The following is a 21385-nucleotide window of genomic DNA, read 5'->3' as shown; positions in this document are numbered from 1 at the left end:
TTACCTGGTTCTAATTCTAGAGTCTACAGTATACTGTGTTATCTTGAGAGTCTCTTATCTTCTCTAGGTCTGTTTTCTCTCAAATATAAGAAGATAATCACATTATATAGACTTTGAATTCCTTTAGAAATTTGTGTAGAAATTTCCTGATTCTAAATTTACTTCCCATATTTATCTTCCCAAGTTTGGTGTCACCCATTATGCTGCTAATAAACAGTTTTGTGTCACATTTAATGTACATTAACATTTTATGTTATATGTGTCCTTTTCAATCTATGTTGTGCTCAAGGAATATAAGATTTGGAATCCTTTCTATCTTGTAATTGGTTTACATAATTTAACTTTGGCATGGAGTGTTTTTGAATGTTTGCTAAACCCTTCTAACTGTGGAGTATTCTCTTAATCCAAAGATCAGGTTATCTCTCCCTTTCTCGGTTGCACAACATTGATTCAGCTAAAGATTGAGACAGTAGAAGAAATGAATATTGTAAATTTGAAAACAGCCTCATGAAGGCCGGGCACAGTGGCTCATGCCTGTAATCCCAGCACTTTGGGAGGCCTAGGCGGGTGGATCACGAGGTTAGGAGTTCGACAGCAGCCTGGCCAACATAGTGAAACCCTGTCTCTACCAAAAACACAAAAATTAGCCAGGCGTGGTGGTGAGTGCCTGTAATCGCAGCTACTTGGGAGGCTGAGGCAGGAGAATCACTGGAATCCTGGAGGCAGAGATTGCAGTGAGCCGAGATTGCACCACTGCACTACAGCCTGGGCGGCAGAGCAAGACTGCATCTCAAAAAAAAAAAAAAAAGAAAGAAAAAGAAAATAGCCTCATGAAGGATGTCTCATATTTGTCAGATGCTAAACATTAATTTACTAAAAAAAAAAATAAGCTGGCTTTTTCCTTACTGGGCTTTATGATTTTTAAAATATTCCTGTTGTAAGTATGGTCATTATTTGAAAATTAAAAATGAGATATAGTCAAAGTTATTCCACAACTATATATATATACACACACACATATATATACACACATATATATACATGTATATACACACGTATATATATATACACATATATACACACGTATATATATATATACATACACACACACACACACACATTTTAATTTCGACTTCTATTTTAGATATAGAAGGTGTATGTTCAGATTTGTTACAGGGGTATATTGTACCCAGATAGTGAGCATAGTACCCAGCAAGTAGTTTTTCAACCCACACTCCACTGCCTCCGTTCCTCCTCTAGTAGTCCATAGTGTCTACTGTTCCCATGTTTATGTCTAACACAGCTATATTTGATGCTTCCCTTTCTTTAGTTTCCTGTCCATTCCATTTCCATGTCTTGTCTGACCTTTCTTTCAAAATATTTTGTCTGTTTCAAAATGCTTCTGTAGTCCAAGGAAAAGTCAAACTTGAACAAAAAGAGGAACATCTCTTCTGGTGAGACTGGAGAAAAGGATTTAAGGTACAATGTGAATGGAAGTTAATGTAATTTGTAGATTTTAAATCTACATTTTACAGCAAAAACAAAGTTGAGTAAAACTTTAAGCATTGCATAAACTACTATAATATCTTTTAGTTTTCTGATACTAGTCACAGTAGATAACATCTTGAACCTTTATCATCTGCTGAGTGCTAGTCTTAATATACATTATTTCTGCTCCTTATAACAAAATTTCAACGCAGTAGGCATTATCCATTTCTCTTTGTAGTTTTATGTGTGTTTACTTCATGTATTTTGACACGCTTTTATTAAGTGCATATTCGTTTAGGATAGTTAGGTCCTCTCAATGAATTTATATGAATAATTCACCATTATGAAATGGCCTTCATTTTCCCGAGTGAAATTTTTTGCTCTGAAATCTACTTAGTATTGTATTAATACAATCATTTCAACTTTATTTTGATTTATGTTACTATGATATAGAATTTCCTATCTTTTTACTTTTAACCTACTTTTGTCTTTATGTTTAAAGTGGATTTCTTGGAGGTCTCAATCTGGCTTGTAATTGATATGTTTATACCACTTGTATTTAATGTATTTATGGATGTTTTGGTTTAAATGTATCATGTTGTTGCTTGTTTTCTATTTGTACTATCTGTTCTTTTCCCCTCTTTTATTCTTTTTTAAACTTATTTTGCATTAATATTTTTTAATGATTCAATTTTATCTCCTTTGTTGGCTTATTAGCAATTGCTCTTTTTATGGTATTTCGGAGGTTATTTGAAGGTTTATCATATACAGTTTTTGCTTACCATGATCCAATGTCAAGTGTATTACATACCTTACGTGTATTAAAAAACCTTATAACACTATACTTCCATTTTCCATTCCCATGCTTTGTGCTGTTGTCATACATTTTATTTCTACATGTGTTATAAACCTCACAATGCGTTTTTTTGCTTTAAATGGTCAATTATTTTTAAAAGACATTTAAATATGTGATAAATTCTTTCGTATTTTCCCACATAGTTATCATTTCCAATACTCTTTATGTTTTAGTGTTGACTTAGATTCTCATCTGGTATTGTTTTGTTCTTGACCTTTAACACTTCTTAGAATGTAGGTGTGCTAGTGATGTATACTTTCTGCTTCTGCATGTCTTAAAATGTCATGACTGTACCTTTCTTTTTGAAAGATATCTTCATAGGGCATAGAATTCTAGAGTGACTTTTTTTCCCAATGTTTTAAAGATGCTGCTCCACTGTGTTCTTGCATTGTTTCCAACAAGAAATCTGCTGTTATCTTTATTTTGATTCATAGTTGTGTAATGTGGCTTTTTTTCTCCCTTCTGTCTGCTTTTTAAAATCTTTTCTTCATTTAAAAAAGCAGTTTGACCATAATGTGCCCTGGTATAATTTTCTTCATTTTTTTTATGCTTCAGGTTTGTTGGTTCATGGATCTATGGGTTTAGACTTTTCACCAAATTTTGGAATATTTTCGGCCATTATATTTTCAAATATTTTTCATTTCCTTTGGGAACTATAATTATGCATATATTAGACAGCTTATAGTAGTCCTATAACCTACTCAAGCTCTGTTCTTTTTTCTTTAGTGTTTTGTTTTCTCTGTGTTTCATTTTGGATAGTTTCTATTGCTATGTCTTCAAGTTCACTTTTCTTCTACTTGCCTACTCTGCTATTAATCATATTCAATGTATTTTCCATTTCAGACATTGTAGATTCACCCTCTAGAACAGGAGGTAGCAAAATATGACCCATGGACAATTATCCCTTGGCCCTTTTTTTGTATAGTCCACGAGCTAGGAATGATTTTACATTTTAAAATGTTTTTGTAAGAAAGAATACTTTAAGTGGCCTGCAAAGCCTGAAATATTTACTTTCTCACTCTTTATAAATAACGTTTGCTGACCTTAACTCTAGAATTTTATGTCTTTTTTGTATTACCCATGTTTCTATTTTACATGTTCAATGTTTCCTCTAGTTTCTTGAATATAGGATATAACTATGACTGTTAATGTCCTTGTACATGAATCCTTATCTTGTCACCTTTATCATTTCTGGGTCAATGTCAATGGGTTGGGTTTTTCCCCTTATGATGGGTTATATTTTCCCCTTTCTTTGAATTCCAAATAATTTCTGATTCAATGGCCAACACTGTAAATTTTGCTTTGCTGGTTTTTGGCATTTTTGTATTCCTATAAATATTCTTAAACTTATCATGGGGTGCAGTTAAGTCACTTGGAAACAGTTTGAATCTTTCAGATCTTGCTTTTATGCTTTGGTACATGGGACAAGAGCAGCATTTAGTCTAGGGTCAATTTTTCCCTAATATGAGGCACAGCTCTGTGAGTATTCCATGATATCTTGTGAATTATGACCTTTTCCACTGTCTTTGGTAGGAAGAGGCATTATATCCAACCCTGTATGAACACTTGGAATTGTTTGCAATAATTCTTTGCAAGTGTTTCCCCCAGCTTCAGATAGAATTTGTACATAAATGCACTTTTCATTACCCAGCTGAAGATTCATGGGAGATCTGCAGATTTTTGGAATTCTCTATGTAGCTGTTACCACTCCTCTACTCCACCCTGCAAACATTACCTACCATGGCCTCCTCTGACTTCCAGGTTTTTCTCAACTCAGAGATCACCAGGCTTTGTCTGCGTTCCTCTCCCTGATGCACAACATGGACACTTTCTCCATGCAGTAAATTAGAGCAATTATAGAACTTCTCTTATTTTCTTTCTCAGGCATTATTGTCTTTCCTCGCCTGATAGACTTTTTCTAGAAAAACATTATATGTATACATACATACATATATGTATGTATCAAGATATATATCTATATATCTACATATGTATCTACATATATGTATGTATTTTCTATACACATACATGCATGTATCTACGTATCTACATACACATATATATGTATCTACATACACTATATATGTATCTACATACACATATATGTGTATCTACATATACGTATATATGTATCTACATACACGTATATATGTATCTACATATACATATATGTATTTTTCATTTGATTTTTTTAAAGGCCCTTCACAATTTAGCACCTACCTACCTTTCCATCTTAACCTTTGCCTTAGCTAAACCGATCATATTTCAGTCTTGGCACTTTGGCTCACTTTCTACCCCTGCCTAAGATTCCTTCTACCTTCTCATGCACAGTGGCACGGGACTTAGATAACGCAGATTTCCAGTCTCTTAGAATCAAAATAGGGGTATCTTCCAATTTCTTAGAGAATTTTTACTTTAGGTAGGGTGTGGTGCCTCATGTCTGTAATCCTAGCACTTTGAGAGGCCGAGGCAGGCAGATTGCCTGAGCCCAGGAGTTTGAGACCGGCCTGGGCAACATGGCGAAACCCCATCTCTACTAAAAATACAAAAAGTTAGCCAGGCGTGGTGATGCACAACTGTAGTCCCAGCTACTCAGGAGGCTGAGGCACGAGAATCGCTTGAACCCAGGAGATGGAGGTTGAAGTGAGCCGAGATCATGCCACTTCACTCCAGCCTGGGCGACAGAGCAAGTGAGACTCTGTCTCCAAAAAGAAGAAGAAAAAAAAAGAATTTTTACCTTAGATTGTCCTTACCATAGTATTAGAATAGCAAAGTAGAAGGGATTAAAGATTTAAATGTATTTTTTCAAAAACTCTCCTTTCTCTCAAAGATATTTTTATAAATTAGAGAAGACTTGGGCTGGACTATATCTAAATGCAGAAAATAATTGCAATTTCATAGTGTTTGGGGAGGTCTATTCTTCTACCTGTCAATGTGGTAAAATGAAAAGACTACTAATAATTTGGGGAATTGGATTCAAACTCTAGTGCTGTCCCTAAACTGTATGAATCTAGGCAAGACATATTAATCACCTGAGTCCTCAGTTTCTTCTGTGTTGTGAAAAAGATGCTAATGTCATAGTCCCCATCATCTGTGATTCTCCTGTTTTAAGATAACCTTGTCAGTTCTAATTAGTTTATTGCTTTCATTTCTTTCAATATGCGTTTGATATTTTCTCAGGATATTTCATTAAGCAGGAGAGGATGAGTGAAGTAGATTTTGGGCCCAGTTTGGTCTGCTCAATTCTTTACAAGCTGTCAGTCTAGAAGCTGAATATTTTGTTTATCGTGCTTGTGTTTTTGAGATAGTCACAAACGCTTCACATATAGTCTCTTGGCTAAGAAGGTATTAATCTTAAATTGAGTGTTCCTGGGATATATATTATATAAAAGTTTCTTTGAGGCAGAGAACATCTTTTACTCTTCTTTCTATCTGCCAGAGTGCTTTGCACAAAGCAGGCTCCAATTAAATATACTTTATACTCTCATGTACCTTATCTCATTTATGAAACAATTTATTAAGAACGCATGTTAAGATAATACTTAATTAAAATTCTGAGCCTTTAGGAAAAAAATCCAGATATAACCCACTTACCTTTTTTATCTTTAAAGAGTTAGTTTATTATTTTTGGTCTTGCTAGACACAGTAAAATAAAGATAAATAAAGTAAAATAAAGGGTAATAAAATTATGTCTTTTCTGAAATCAGTTTAATGAATCCTTTAAACAAATGAATAGTTTGCCTTTCTTACATGTAGGCAGAGAGCATAAAATTTAATGTTAGATGATTTTTAAATTATAATGAAGATACTATTATTTGCTCACCTTTCCCTTTATCTCCACAAGACAAATAACAAACAGATCTTTAACATACCTGGACTGGAATGTTCTGTTATGACTGATTTGAACAGTCTTTTATCTAAAACTGTATTTTATTTTACTGATAATAACAAGGCATAATGTCAGCCTTTCTTTTTTTTTTAGTTTACTCTAAATGTCTTCTGCTACCAGTTTATGCCCTTCCAAGCCATCCTCTACACTGCTGAGTGATTTTTATAAAATGTAAATTTTATTATGTTATCATGCTTAGGATTAAAATTCTTTGGTGGCTGTCTAGGGTCAAGTGCACATGTCTTAGCAAAGCTTATAAAGGCTTATAATGTCTGCATCTGGGATGGTAGTAACTTTGGCAGAGGGAAATAAAGGGTTCTGGAGCAAATGGAACCAGGAGGAGAGTATGAATAGGATGGCTTGAGGAAGCTGTTCCAGAGATGAGGACTACAATTGCTTTCCAGTGGGCATCAAGGTTGATATTTAGATAAGAGTATTTCCAAAGTACCAAAAACAATGAGACAGATTAAAAATGAAAAGGAGTTATATGTAAGAAGTAGAACTCCCCTTCATATAGTGTGTGTGTGTGTGTGTGTGTGTGTGTGTGTGTGTGTGTGTGTGTGTGTGTAGGGACAGCTTGGTGGCTTAAAGGAATTAGAACTGGACAAGAATGAACCTTCACAATCTGTCACCTGCTAACATCTCCAGCCCCCTTACTCACTCCCTAAAGTCCAGTCTTCTGAATGCATTATGCCTTTCTCCCCTTTGCCTTGAAACCTTCACAAATGGTATCCTCTCTTCTAAGACTCTGGTTCTTTCTTCCTGAAACTTTTCTTGGATCTGTCCTCCACTTGGCCATGGCCTGGTTAATTGCTTTCTTTCTGTGTTGTCATAACATTCCATCCACATCTCCCTCATCACACTCGTATACTCACGATATTTTGTCCCCCAAAACCAGATATGAGTTTCTCGAGGTCATGCTCTGTCTCTTGTTCATTTTTTAATCCCAAATACTCATCACAGTTTTGGCAGATAAAAATCAATATGTTACTATTGAATGAAGGAGTTTACAAGTTCCTAATCAGTTAATTAACTAATTAATTACTCTTGTGGCTCAAACCAAAGTTTGTTACTCTCTCACCTTTCGTTCTGATCCTGTCTTTCACCTCTTGACTCCCGTTTTTTGGTCTCTTGCAGACCAGTGTCTTCATGCCGTTTCAGTTCTCCATAGTCCTACATTCCACCATCCTACTCTCTTTCCCTGCCTATACAAACCCCAGCTCCAAAAGTGGTGATTCAGTTCTATCAGTGAGATTTGGGAAATTGAAACCAAGGTATGAATGATGCCTAACCACTTCCCAAGATATTTGCATTTCTGTTTAAAATTAATTTTACTGTAGAAATAATACATGCTTATTTTGGGTAATGTAAATAAATATTTAACAATTATTTACTTGTAGGCACTGAAAATACAGCAATGGAAGGGTGGGGAGGCAAAAATCTGCTATCATGGAGTTTAAGTTCTAATGGAAGGTGACACCAAACAAAGGAGATAGGTATATAGTAAATTAAAAGGTGCTATGCTAAATTAATAAGTGCTACATTCCTCTGTGTGTGTGGGGTGGGGGGGAAGGAAATGGGCAGATAATTTATCATTTTAATTGATATGTTGCTGAACTATAAGGCCACATTTTTATCAGATAGAGAAAGAACTGTACATCATTATCACTTGGAGATCCTGTATTTTGAGCTGGGCATAGTGACTGGTTGGGATTTTGAATTGTCTCTTTTGAGAAGGAGGTTAGCTCGTATGGGAAGAAGAATAAAAGACTATGTGATAACCAGTAGAATAGGTTCAGCAGAAACTGGCTAACTGTTCACCAAACGCAGTTTTTCTTCTGGTACACAGAGATTGCATTTCCCAGCCTTTTTTGCAGTTAGAAGCAACAATATACGAAGTTCTAATTAGTGGGATGTTAGTGGAAGTAATGAGTGCCACTTAAAATGTCCCATGTATATTCTCCTTTTGTTCCGTGTTTGCTGGTTAGATGCTAATTCTCAGGGCAGCCTGAGAAACTATGTATTGAAGATGGTAGAGGCTCCATCAGCCTGAGTATCTTGATCTTGAAGACAGTACCTCACACATCGCACTCTGAAATCATGCTCTCCTCACCTCCTTGACACTGCCACTAGTTGAACAACAGAGGAATAAGAAATCAACATATTTTATTAAACCACAGAATTTTTAAGTTATAGCAGCTGGTGTTCCCTTGACTAATACAATAAATAATATTATTTATTATGTTTGGGAGATATCTATCTACTTCTAGTATACTGTGGGTGTTTTAAAAATGAGGAATTGGCATTGAATGTATTAGGTACCTAATGTATTAGGTACCTTTCTATAGCTATTTTTATTTTCTCGTTTGACATATAAATGCCACATGGTTATGTCTAGTGTTCTAGATTAAACTATCCTTTAATTTCATGAGAGTAAAATTTCCTTGGTGGGAACAGATTTTTCTTTTAAGATATATTTTGTTTGTTTGTTTGTTTTTTGTTTTGAGACGGGGTCTCGCTCTGTCGCCCAGGCTGGAGTGCAATAACGCGATCTCAGCTAATTGCATCCTGGGCTCAAACTGATCCTCCTGCCTCAGCCTCCCAAGTAGCAGGGACTACAGGCATGTGCCACCATGCCTGGCTAATTTTTGTGTTTTTTGTAGAGACGGGGTTTCACCCTATGGCCTGGGTTGGTCTTGAACTTCTGGACTCAAGGATCTGCCTGCCTCGGCCTCCCAAAGTGCTGGGATTATAGGCATGAGCCACCACTCCCAGTCTTAATATATTTTTGAATTTGATTTGGCAGATTGTATTTAACATTACTTCATCTATATCCATAAATGCTATTTTGTTTAATTTCCTTTCCTTTCTTTTCACTTCTTTCTCTTCTTCCTCAAGTAGTCTCCCTTGGTTTTTTTGTTTTGTTTTGGCATTTGTCAACTGTTGATATCAGATTTGTAAACCTGATCAAATCAATTTGGAAGTTTTTTTCTTTTTAGTTATATCACATGGTATTTTAAAAGAATTTGTTGTTAAAAACCATCTTGCTCTATAGTCCTTTTATATTTTCCCAGAAAAAGATTATGTTTTCAGGCAGGCTTCTACCTAGCATATATTCTTTTTATTATTTCTAGTTTTCCCTATGAGCTCAGATACAAAGTTGGAAAATAAGGTTCCCTAGGGTATAATCAAGGTAAGGATAATGGCCAGAAGTTCTGCATAGGTAATGATCCATGTTTTTATAAATATATTTCTATGTAAAATATTCTAAACATATGTGAAAAGATAAGAATAATGCACACTTGAGCCACCACAACCCATCTTTGTCAAATGTGAATACTGTCTTTTTTTTTTAACTTTATAACTTTCAGTAGGTTCTGCTTTTGGAACTGAATCTTGATGCTGCCTATGTTATGAATTTTAGCTATCTTTTGATACAGTTATTTCACATTGTCTTGGAATAATTACTTTGAAAGTTTCATCATGTGATTTTTTAAAAAAATGGTAATATCAAAACAAGTTATTGTATATATGATATGTTATATATATGTATTATACATATAAAACACAAACTAATTGTAACGCTACATGCTAGTCACATTAGTTTTCTTTTAATTCCTTACTATATAGGCAATACAACATACTTGCCATTAGTTCTGGCTCTTCAAAAATAAGAAAACCTAATTTAATAGTCTGGTGCTTAAAAACAAATGCAATGAAATCATCTAAATTTGGGCTCAGCTGTGCAACTCTGGGAAAGTTACTGTCCTAAATTTCTTTATTTGTTGATATGGTTTGGCTGTGTCTCCACCCAAATCTCATCTTGAATAGTAACTCCCACTATTTCCACATTTTGTGGGCGGGACCCAGTGGGAGGTAAATGAATCATGGGGATAGGTCTTTCCCGTGCTATTCTCATGATAGTGAATAAGTCTCACGAGATCTGATGGTTTTAAAAACAGGAGTTTCCTTGCACAAGCTCTCTCTTTTTTTTTTTTTTTTTGAGACGGCGTTTCGCTGTCACCCAGGCTGGAGTGCAATGGCGTGATCTCGGCTCACTGCAACCTCCATCTCCCAGGTTCAAGCGATTCTCCTACCTCAGCCTCCTGAGTAGCTGGGATTATAGGAGCCTGTCACCACGCCCAGCTAATTTTTGTATTTTTAGTAGAGACAGGGTTTCACCATGTTGGTCAGGCTGGTCTCAAACTCCTGACCTCATGATCCACCTGCCTCAGCCTCCCAAAGTGCTGGGATTACAGGTGTGAGCCACCGTGCCCAGCCAGCTTTCTCTTTTTGCCTGCTGCCATTCATGTAAGATGTGACTTGCTCCTCCTTGCCTTCTGCCATGATTGTGAGGCCTCCCCAGCCATGTGGAACTGTAAGTCCACTAAACCCTTTTTCCTGTATAAATTACCCCCTCTTGGGTATGTCTTTATCAGCAGTATGAAAATGGACTAATAAATCAGTAAAATGGTGAAATAACAGCAACATTATGGAGTTGTTGTGAGCAAAAGCATGTAAGGTGCTTGGTTTAGCACCTATTACATAGTAAGAATTCAATACAAATTTATTTTTTTATTTTAGAAACAATTTTTCTCCTAAAGAAGATTAAATTTTTTTATGTCTTGGCATTTAGAAAATTAACTGTGTTCATGTTGTTTTATGAATTAGTAGTATCCTCACCTTCCAAGTAGATAAGAACCTATTATTTTTGCTCCTGTGAAAAAGCAGAGGTGTCTAACTTGCCGTGTCTCCTCACATCTCTCCCCTCTTCCTCCCCTCCAAGTTCTTTGGATCAACTGGAGAGAGGGGTGTCATAGAAGTTTTATCACTTGGCATTGTCATACCACAGTCTACTATAAGGAAAACATACCAGTGAACCAGTGAGTCTGGTCTTTCCTCTTAGCGGAGAGAAGGGCATATAGTCACAATTTCTCTACCAGATGGAAGAGGAGTGGCTTAGTTTTCAGTTTTGTTTAATCACCATAGACTTTCACTTCAGATTTCCCACTTTCTCAGTCCCAAAGTAGGATGCTGCTCTGTGCTTGATGGTAACAGCTCACAGACTCATCAGAATGGAAATGAACAAATATTTATTTATCTTTTACAACAAGTAAGGCAAAGTTGCTTAAAGGAAAACAAACAAACATAAAAGATTCCGTTGACAATGCATTTTTTCATCTGTTCGGCACAATGCTTTTGTCATAATGGAGATGTGACAGCAAACTTTCCAGGACATTCAGTCTTCGGCGGCAGCACTTAGGGCAGATGACTGGCCGCTGCAATGTGAATACAAGAATGCCTGACTCACCAAATGATTTCCTAGAATAGTTAGCTGGGTGGAGACTCAGCAAGTTAATAACTAAACCCAACCCTCAAGTCTCATATTTGAGCTTAATTACTCTGTATACACCCAGAAAGATAAAGGAGGCTTTGAGATCCTGCTTGGTAGACTGGGAAGAGGAAAATGACTCATTAGGTACCTGGAACACTGAATGGCCTGCCCTGGAAATATTTTGAAAGGCTGGTTGAAGTACTAAACCAGTCTTTCAGAGGCTATACCGTATCAAGCCTGAGACTGGTGATGATTCAATAAATGACTTTTAAAAGAGGGAAAATGTTGTACAATAGAAACGTAGGGCAGAACAAATAATCTCTGCATTATGAACAGGTGAGTCAAAAGCTGTGCTGGCTTAGAAAATGAAAAACTAGTTAAACACCTCCACAATTTTAAAACATTTTCTACTTAACTATAACGTTAAATGACCTAAGGTATATGAAGCATCTATCCCAGCGTCTGGCTGACACATGGTGTCACTCGATATACTTTTCTTCCTTTCATCTCTGATCTTTGTTTTTTTCGATTTGTTTGTTTAAGAGAAAAAAGTACTTTAAGATGATATCACTGTCTAGTTTCATGTAAGTCCATATTTTGAAGATATTAGTGTCTAAAGTCTAGCACTCTCTGTTGGTTTTACTATTAACAATAAACAAACATGACAGGAAATTTAGTCATCTGTATCAAACATCTGTCATGTGGTTCAGAAATTATTTTGGGGCAACATTTTGGAATGAAGACTGTTAGCTCGCTTTGGTATACTCATGGCTTTGTTGAAACAGTACACATAGCAAAAATATAAATTTTAAAAGTATCACTGGTATCTCCATGTAGTTATTCATTTTTAAGTGCTAAACTATGAGTATTGACATTTTAAGTTTGGATCCGATTTTTCTGGTCCTTTCCCTGAGAAAATAAATGATGCTTTGAAATATTAGCAAATTAGAGCAACTTTTCAACTTTTCCACAATAGATTATTCCTCAGGCTAGAAAAAAAATTGATTCCACAAATACCACTCAAAGTCATTTCATTCTGAATCAGGATAACAAACACTCTCATACATAAAATCAAATATATAAGAAATGAACAATCTAAAATATATGGATGCCTCTTTTTCAGCTCTATCCAGTCACCTATTGCATGTTTTCTTAAAGTGTACATTCAATCATTCTATATATTTAGAACTTCATTAAACTTTGAGATAACCTCAAAATATATTTTGTCATCAACATTTAATCATGTATCTCTCACTTAATGAGGTTTTTACTGAATCAAGGTTTTTCTTTTCTAGAATATGTTAATATCACTATCTTCTAGGACAAAATATCAGTAAAAAATTCATGATGATTTACCTGACTGAGCATATGTGGAATTTTTAAGGCTGGATTTTAACTCTTTCGACAACTCACCTCCTATTTTGTAAGCTTTCGGCCTCTCTGCTCCAACAAACACTGTTTGGGGCAAGTTTAACCTCAATAGATATAACCTTGTTGCTGGGCCAGTCCGTCTACCGACAGGACGTAACTTGTAAGAAGGAGAGGCACTGGTGTGTGAGAAAGATTGCAGCTGGCAGCTGAGAGACAGGTCTGCCACTTCCCTTCCCTTTGCTTTGCTACCAAATCTATGCGTGCCTCAGAAGTAGGCCATGTAACTCAGGAGTGTCAGGAGCTGTGACTGATACCAGGCTCTTTGTAAGGAAGAGGAGAAAATGCAGGATGCAGAATAATTGAAGGGGAGGTGGTGCTCCCCAAAGGAGGAACAAAGAAAGAATGGTCTGAAGACTTCAAATGTTTGGCAACCTTATTTTTTTTACCTAGGGCCAGCATTTGTATGAATATGGGTGCGTGTGTGAATTTGTATACAGGAAGGAACTAGCATTGTGAAATAACCCCAAACACGACTGGTCAGTCTGCCTCCCTTTGAAAAACAACAATAAAGAAAAAAACTACTTTGAATAATCTTATAACAGGAAATAACACAATGGAAACTGGAGAATTTTGATGTGGAAAAATCTAAGCACCTGGAACAATAGATGCTAAGTAATTAAAATACTGTGCATATATAATTGAAGTTGAAAATAAACAAAGGGAATTTTAGGCACCCAGTTTAGTTTACTAGGCAGCAAGTAAGGTAATGAAAGTATGAGTCACCCATTTGCTAGGTTTTCAAACATATCACAGATTTTTAGTACTCTCATCTTCAAGTATAATTGTAACCCTTATTCTCTTTGGATTGCAACTTTCTTCAGATCATAGTAGTAAAGAATTGACAAAGGATTGATTGCACACGTTTCAGAAAAATACGTACTGGTAATTTTAAAAATCTATTAATAAAATGAATGGGTTATTGCAGAATTAAAAAGGCTTATGTATCATATTTTACTTTAGTCAGATTAGAGTAAGTTTCTCTTACTATTAGGAAGTAGAGATGTCATGTATGTGACTAGTTATTAGACAGCCATCAGATTATTGTGATAAATACATACCTACATATAACCTAGATCATTACAGGAAGAAGCTACTGAAGTAATAATACACCACAGAAACAATACCATGATGATAAGTGTTAAGGAATGAAGTTCTTTCCCTGTGAATTCTAACTAATTCATTATTTTCACAGTCTATCTCATTTCAAGACCTGTAGTTCCCTTTTAGACATAGGACACCTGGGTTGTCTGATCATAAACTCTTTCTCCAGTGGCCTTTGGCCTTTTAAGTAGATCTGTTTTGTTTTGGCAAAGAAAAAAGGAAGGAGGAAGTGAGGAGGAGGGACTTGAAGATGTACTACTGCTGGAAACAAATTTTGATTTTCTAGTTTTGCTTGGTGGGAAGCCTACTTGTCATTTGTACTACTCTTCCACAGTGTGTTTGAGCAACTTCAAGTTCAGTGGCAGCTCCTCATAGACTCATTGTTCAGAGTTTGTTTATTGTGAAGAACTTGCTTTTAACAATTTATTTATAAAATGCTCCTTACTATTCTTATATTAATTCTTTACATCACTTTATTCTTCATTCTCGCTTCCTTTGTTTGCCTCAGTTTGATTCATTATCCTTCAATCGTTCAAATATCCTTCATTATTCAAATTGCTGCTTTACTGACCCATTCTCTAAACATATTTTTTAATATTAACAACTGACTCCTTGGAAAGAGTGAAAATAATAATACTATCTATTAGGGAGCTTTACTAATAATCCTATAATGCTTTGTGAATAATGATTAAGATATTTAATAAACTGTATCTTTGAAGTGATCATTGATGAGATTGCTTATTTATACTCAAAACAATGAAACAAACTACTTAAAGTTGAATAAAAATGCATTTATATACATGAACTACTTGCAATGATTAATTCTAAAATGTCTATTAGGCTAGTAGTACATTGTATGAGAAGTTGAAGCCATATTCAGGTCGGGGGTAAGAAATATTTTAGACTTTTGTATTAAGTATGAAAACTCAGGTATTAGCCTGATGTTTCTTTGACTAAGCCTTGTACTTTATATAGCTTGTTCTATATGCAGTTATGTAATCTTTTAGAGTAGCTGAAAGGATATTAAAACAATATCTTTCAGTTTTGCTTTTCTTTTCCAGTAACAAGCTTCCATGTTAATCAGCATATTCAAGCTTCCTTCTCATTAGTTTTTAAGAATTCTAGGAAATACTTTCCATGGCATGTTGTGAGAGATTTTATTATAGGATTAAAATCCTTTCAGCAAACAATAGGCACACATGAGTCAAGGTCCAGGTATTCTGTCTTATAAGCCAACACTACACTTCAGGTAACTCTAGAAATGGACTACATTTAATTATTTTCTACTTTGATTTTATGGCAAAAGCAGCCATGTCAAACATTTTTCATACCATATCTTACCTCAGATTCTCTATCTTGTTTCAGGACAGTGGAAAAGCTGCTGGAAAAAAATGCAAAAACAATTTTTTGACTTGAGTTCATATTTTTCATTCAATGTCTGCTGGGCCCTCAATGTAACTTTTTTTTTTTTTTGAGAGGGGTCATCCTTCTATCATTAACTACTTCTAATCTTCACTGCTACACAGAGTTTCCAATATTTAGCAACAGATGGCTTTGCTTTTACCTTACAGATGAGGCCAAAGCACCAGGTAGGTGAAAGGTTCTTGTATCGGTTCGAACCCCGACAGCGCGCCAACAGACAACACGAGGCAGTGGGGAGCAGCATGCTGTTTTAATGAGCGCCTGGGTGCAGGTGTGCTGAGGCTTAAAATGGCATCAGCACCAAATGAGGATGGGGCAGGGGTTTTATAGTCTCCTGTAAACAGGAAGTGTCTCAGTCTGATGTAACTGCTACGCGGTACCTGGACGGCCTCTCTCTCGGTCTTCACAGGGTACATATGTTCCGGCCAGCTCTCTTCCTGCTTCTGCTATCTTGCTGACGCATGCTGCTAGCACAAGTGGCCTTGCACCTTGGGACTGGGCCTGAGGAGGGCGGAGTTATTCATTCCCTTAAGCTTTCAGGCCCCGGGAGAATCTTTCAGTAAGAGCTCTTTCAGCTTTACCAACTACAGTCTACACACTTACCTGCTTCCACGCACACCCTCATCGTTCTCTTTCTCAGTGGAAAATATGTGCTTCCCTTGGCAAAGGCCAACCTGTTCATCTGTGCTCCTGAACACAGCCTCTCCAATGTACTTGTTATATATATATGTGTGTGTGTGTATATATACACAACTATATATATATATACGTATATACAACTGTATATGTGTGTGTATATATACACACAACTATTTATGTATATACATATATGTATATATCCCTCCCACCATGGGGTCTTCCCATTTTGCCCAAGCTGGTCTTGAACTCCTGAGCTCAAGTGATCCACTCACCTTGGGCTCCCAAAGTGCTGAGATTACAGGCATGAGCCACTGTGCCCAGCCTGTCCCTGTGCCTTTGATTCATCATTTATCCTCTCCTTCTTCTTTATTTTTCCACTGATCCTTTGTCACAGGCCTTAGTCTTCTGCCAGCTGATAAATGGGAATGTTCCACAGGTTCAGTTCTCACTCTTTTTCTTCTTTCATTGTGTACATCACAAAGGAGATCTTATCCACATTCATGGCTTCTGCACACACATTAAAGCCATGTACACCTGCCTTCAGCCCTAGGTGAGTTCTAGGTGCCCACAGGAGCTCTCTACCTATCTTCTCAAAGATAAGTCAATCTTAACATGTTCAAAATGAATCCATTATAATTGATGTATTAGTCTGTTCTCACACCGCTAATAAAGACATACCCAAGACTGGATAATTTATAATGGAAAGAGGTTTAATTGACTCACAGTTCAGCATGGCTGGGAGGCCTCAGGAAACTTACAATCATGGCAGAAGGGGAAGCAAACATGTTCTTCTTCACATGGTGGCAGCAAGGAGAAGTGCAGAGCGTTGGTGGAGAGCCCCTTATGATACCAGTAGATCTCCTGAGAACTAATTCACTATCACGAGAGTAGGATAGGGGAAACCAGCCTCATGATTCAATTATCTCCACCTGGTCCTTCCCACGACACATAGGAATTACAGGAACTACAGTTCAAGATGAGGTTTGGGTGCAGACTATATCGATTGAGAATTAAAAAAAAATCATTTCTTCTGTATTCCCCTTGTTCTGTATTCTCTCTATAGTGAATGGCATTATGATTGTCACATCCTGAAACCTAGGAATCAACTCGTGTCTTCCCTGTCTCTTACTCTCTCACCTTCAGAGAATCACCAAGCTCTGTTGAACTTAATAATAATTAACAATGCTGAATATGGAAAGGCACTTTTTAAAGAAGACTAAATGTATTTTCTCTATTTTCACAGTCACTGTGTTATGTGGGTGGCTAGTATCATCTCCATTTTAAAATTAAGAAAATTGAGGCAACAAGAGGCAAAATAACTTGCTTTGGTCACACAGGTAATAAAGGGCAGGGATGGGATCCAAATCTAGGCAGTTTACAGCGCTGGCCTCTTAACAACCATACCATGGTCGGCTTATTAATGCCAGGATCTTAAATACCTCTTCAGTTCATTTCCTCCTATTCTTTCTCATTTTGGTAGAGTTGGTTCATGTGCTTCTTTTCTGCTGTGTAACTTCTTACAACCTGCTGCTCTAAATCCATTTTTAAGATATCTTACTAATTAGCCTTCATCAACATTTTCAGGATATTGGCTAAGCTATGTCTTTGTAATCTATAGATTTGAGATTTTGTTTCAAGAAAATTATATTCAATTATATATTTGAATTTTTCCCATTCCATATATTATTTTCTTCCATGACAGTGATTATTTGTTTAATGTCCATACCACCTCCTTTCTTATTTTATCTCTGTTCTTTTCCAATTCATTTTATGTTATTTACTCAAGGCCTTTCTTTTTGTCCTAGACTGTATTTTGATCCATATATATGTGTTACCATTTGTTGACTCTAATGAGAATTTCACCTCTGTAATAATTTCATCTTATGCTTCTATTCATCTCTGAGCTCCACAGACCCACTTTTTATCTCCTGTTCTTGCTTCATCTCTCTTTTGATCGATCTCTTGTTATTCTTTCAGGATAATTTTTTTTTTTTAAGGAAAGCCAACTTGCCTTTAGTTTCTTTGAGTCTTAGGAGAACAGTTTGTTTGAAATTGGCCTATTTTTCTATGAATAGGTCCTGAAATTTTGTGTTCTTCATTTGCCTTTTGTTTCCTTTTTTCTCCTATGTATTTTTTCTTTAATGTCTAACTTCTACCAGGGAAATGGATGTTTCAGAAAGAATTAAAGACAAGTGATAGTTTCTGAAATTAAAAAATAAATGTATACAAGTTTTGAGAGAGAATTTTATAAATTCCTTAATCTTTCCTACTTAACATACCCAGGGCTGAGCCTGGATGACCTAGAACATAGAGTTCTACCATAGTATAGAAAGGATGTCCCTTCAGTCAATGGTAGTGAACTCAGAAAGCTTGCTTTCCAACCGGGAAGGAAGACAGGATGTAGGGAAAGTTAAAGAAAAGCTTGTCTATTTTTCTAGGAATAAAAGGGGAAGGGGAGAGAAGAAAGAGAGAGAAGGAAGAGATTCAGGAAAGTTGTGTTTCAGTTTTACATGTGCTAATTAAGTGAGGGCAGAACAGGCCGAGGACTTTTATTTCTGTTTCCTATTTTGGATTTTGAGAGGAGCTTAACTCTCAGACATCCCAGAAGAAATCTGGAGCATGGCTACATTATCTTGGAGGCATAGCAGAATCAGGTATTTGGAGGTTCTTAAGTTTAATTTCCCTGCTGTCTTAGTTTGTGTGCCTCCAGAGACAGACCTGTGGCAATGAGTGGAAAGGGTTTTGTTTGGGATATGTTCCCAAGAAACACCAGTAGATAATGGGGAAGTTAAACAGATGGGAAGAAAACCAATAGAGGTGTGTTATCACATTATCACTGTGGGCAATTGGAGTTTGATCCTGCTGGGGAACTCTGAGGGACAGTTTACAACACTTACTTCCAGTTTATCCCAGTTATTGGTTGAGAACTGCTCCCGAGAAACATAATTCCTTGGTATTTTCAGCCCATTGTGTGTTCAGACTGAGTAGTCACTGATGGCCAGAGAAAGCCTTCAGGCAAAAAATGGAGGCATTGGCAGGTGAAGGACTGGTGTATACGGAAAAGGCAATTGTTGAAGAAATATTGGCAGTGCCCTGAAAGTATATGATACACATGGTCTGACTGCTGTCACGGTATACTGAATATATAGCATTTAAAATGAATGAAGTAGAGATACATTTATTGATGTGATAAATCTCAAAAGTACAATAATGAATGAAGAAAAGTTATTGAAGAATGCTACCACATGATTTCATTTATATAAAGCTTAAAAACAGGTAAACCAAACAATATGCATAATTATATGTATCATACCCGTGGTAAAGCTGCAAAGAAAAGCATGGAATGATATTCACAAAATTCAGCGTAGCGTAGCATTTGCCTCTTATCGGGGAGAAAGGGAAATGAAGATTTTGGTTATGTTCTATTTCTTAAGCTGTATGGTAGGTAAATGGGTGTTTGTTTTATTATTATTCTTTAAACTATACATATAAATTATACTTTCTTGTTTGTATATTTCATTAAAGTAAATCTAATTAATCTAAAAGAGGCATATTAATGTTAGGTCCCTTTTCTTGCTTCAGAAAATAAATCACAGGAAATTGTAAGCATTTTAACAATTCAGTTGCATGGAAACAGCTGAATACCAAACTCGAACTCAGTCACCAACTCTGATACCAAATTGTTTTTATTTTAAGTTTCTAATATTATGTAACTTAAATAATACAATACACCTAGACACACCAAAGCAGTCCTATCTAGGTGTCAAAATACTGCTAGTCAATTCTAATAATGGAATGATAAACCACAGTCATGGACTATATTTCCATCCTTTAATATTTTGACTAGAGTTTTAATTTAGTCTCTAGGTGGAACATACATAGATCAAACTAGATCAAGGGATATTCTCAAAGTGGCAAAATGACAACCTTCGACTTTTTAAAACTCAGAAATCACTCTTCTCCCCGTGAGGACGTATATTATTTCTCCATATGTGGTTGGAACCACAGAAACCATGGTTGAAAACATTGTTGGGACAAACAAGCATGACTATTTTTAAGACTCTGATGATTTTGGATATAATCAGCACTGAACTAGTAAGTCATATGTAATTAGGTTGATGATATATTTAATGTCTAATGGATCCTGGCAACCTCTGATCAAATGCCTTTCAATTAAACATCACAACAGCTCCAGGGCATGAGTCCTCTGTGTCAGTACACAAATGGATATTTACATAGACCCACTGTGCAGCTGAATTCTATTATCTTAGTAGTCCACGTGGAGAGACAACCAAATATCTATAATAGGAATGTTGAGTAACTCCCTTCAGCTTTATCTACTAAATGTGTCTTTTAAAAATCTTTTTAAAACTTTGTTGTGAAATACAGTATATAAAATAGAATTGCACAAAAAAGCAAAAAAAATTGGCACATTATTCTAAAGGCAACACCCATTTAACCACCATCCAAGTCAATAAGTAAAACAAGGCTAGCACCCTTTTAAGCACTCATGTGCCTTTCCTCTGGGCAAACCCCTTGGTACCCTTCAGAGGGAACCACTACCCTGGTGTTTTTGTTTTCTAGGAAGACAAGGGGAAGGGGAGAGAAGAAAGAGAGAATTCCTGAATTCCTGGCTTTGCCTTAGAGTTTTGCTGCCTAACTATGCATTCCCAAGCAATATAGTTTAGTTTTGCCTGTATTTAACTTTTATAAATGGAATCATAGTATTTATGTTACTGTGTCTTGCTTCTTTTGCCCAATATTATATTGCATTAGATTCATCCATGTTACCCTACATAGGTGTTCTCCTTAAGCTTGTAAATGTTTCTTACATGATCTAGCTGCCATGTTTTGTAATTTCTGCAGCACTCTAGGGATGGGAGGTATCAATAATTCTACTTTGGTATGTATGTAATTGTAATTAGCCTGGCCCATTTTAATTAGCTTGGCCCTTCCACCATATGATAATACTTAAAAAAATTATGGAATGTATTGAGTATATACCATGTTCTACGATTTTATGAAGCACTGTTCATGTGCTATTGCTGTACTCAAGATCATGCTGCCTAGTATGTAGTTTTAGCTTACATTCTTATAGACAAGAAACTGAAATTCAGAAAGAAAAAGTAAATTCAGAGTGTAGCCTTTCTGATATTTCATTATTAGGAACACTTTTTTTTTTTTAAACTATTTTAGTCATATTAAGGGAGTGAGTAAACTTGCC

The 21385-nt window shown here is 36.0% G+C and overlaps 1 protein-coding gene and 1 long non-coding RNA gene across 3 annotated transcripts in view; one reads left to right on the top strand and one right to left on the bottom strand.

Annotated features, from left to right (window-relative positions):
• The window catches only part of COL9A1 (collagen type IX alpha 1 chain), a 198958-nt gene that overhangs the window by 4399 nt on the left and 173174 nt on the right, over positions 1–21385 (top strand). The window lies entirely within an intron of this gene.
• On the bottom strand, positions 11312–16504 carry LOC130541599 (uncharacterized). The gene is made up of 4 exons (XR_008955674.1): positions 16434–16504; positions 15665–16023; positions 15442–15481; positions 11312–11512 (listed from the first exon to the last, which is right to left on the bottom strand). It is a non-coding gene; the product is annotated as an uncharacterized LOC130541599 (long non-coding RNA).

This window comes from Pan paniscus, chromosome 5 (assembly GCF_029289425.2).
Source record: "Pan paniscus chromosome 5, NHGRI_mPanPan1-v2.0_pri, whole genome shotgun sequence".
Lineage (NCBI taxonomy): Eukaryota > Metazoa > Chordata > Mammalia > Primates > Hominidae > Pan > Pan paniscus.
Note: the sequence above shows the minus strand (reverse complement) of the source record. Positions and strands in the feature narration are given on the sequence as shown.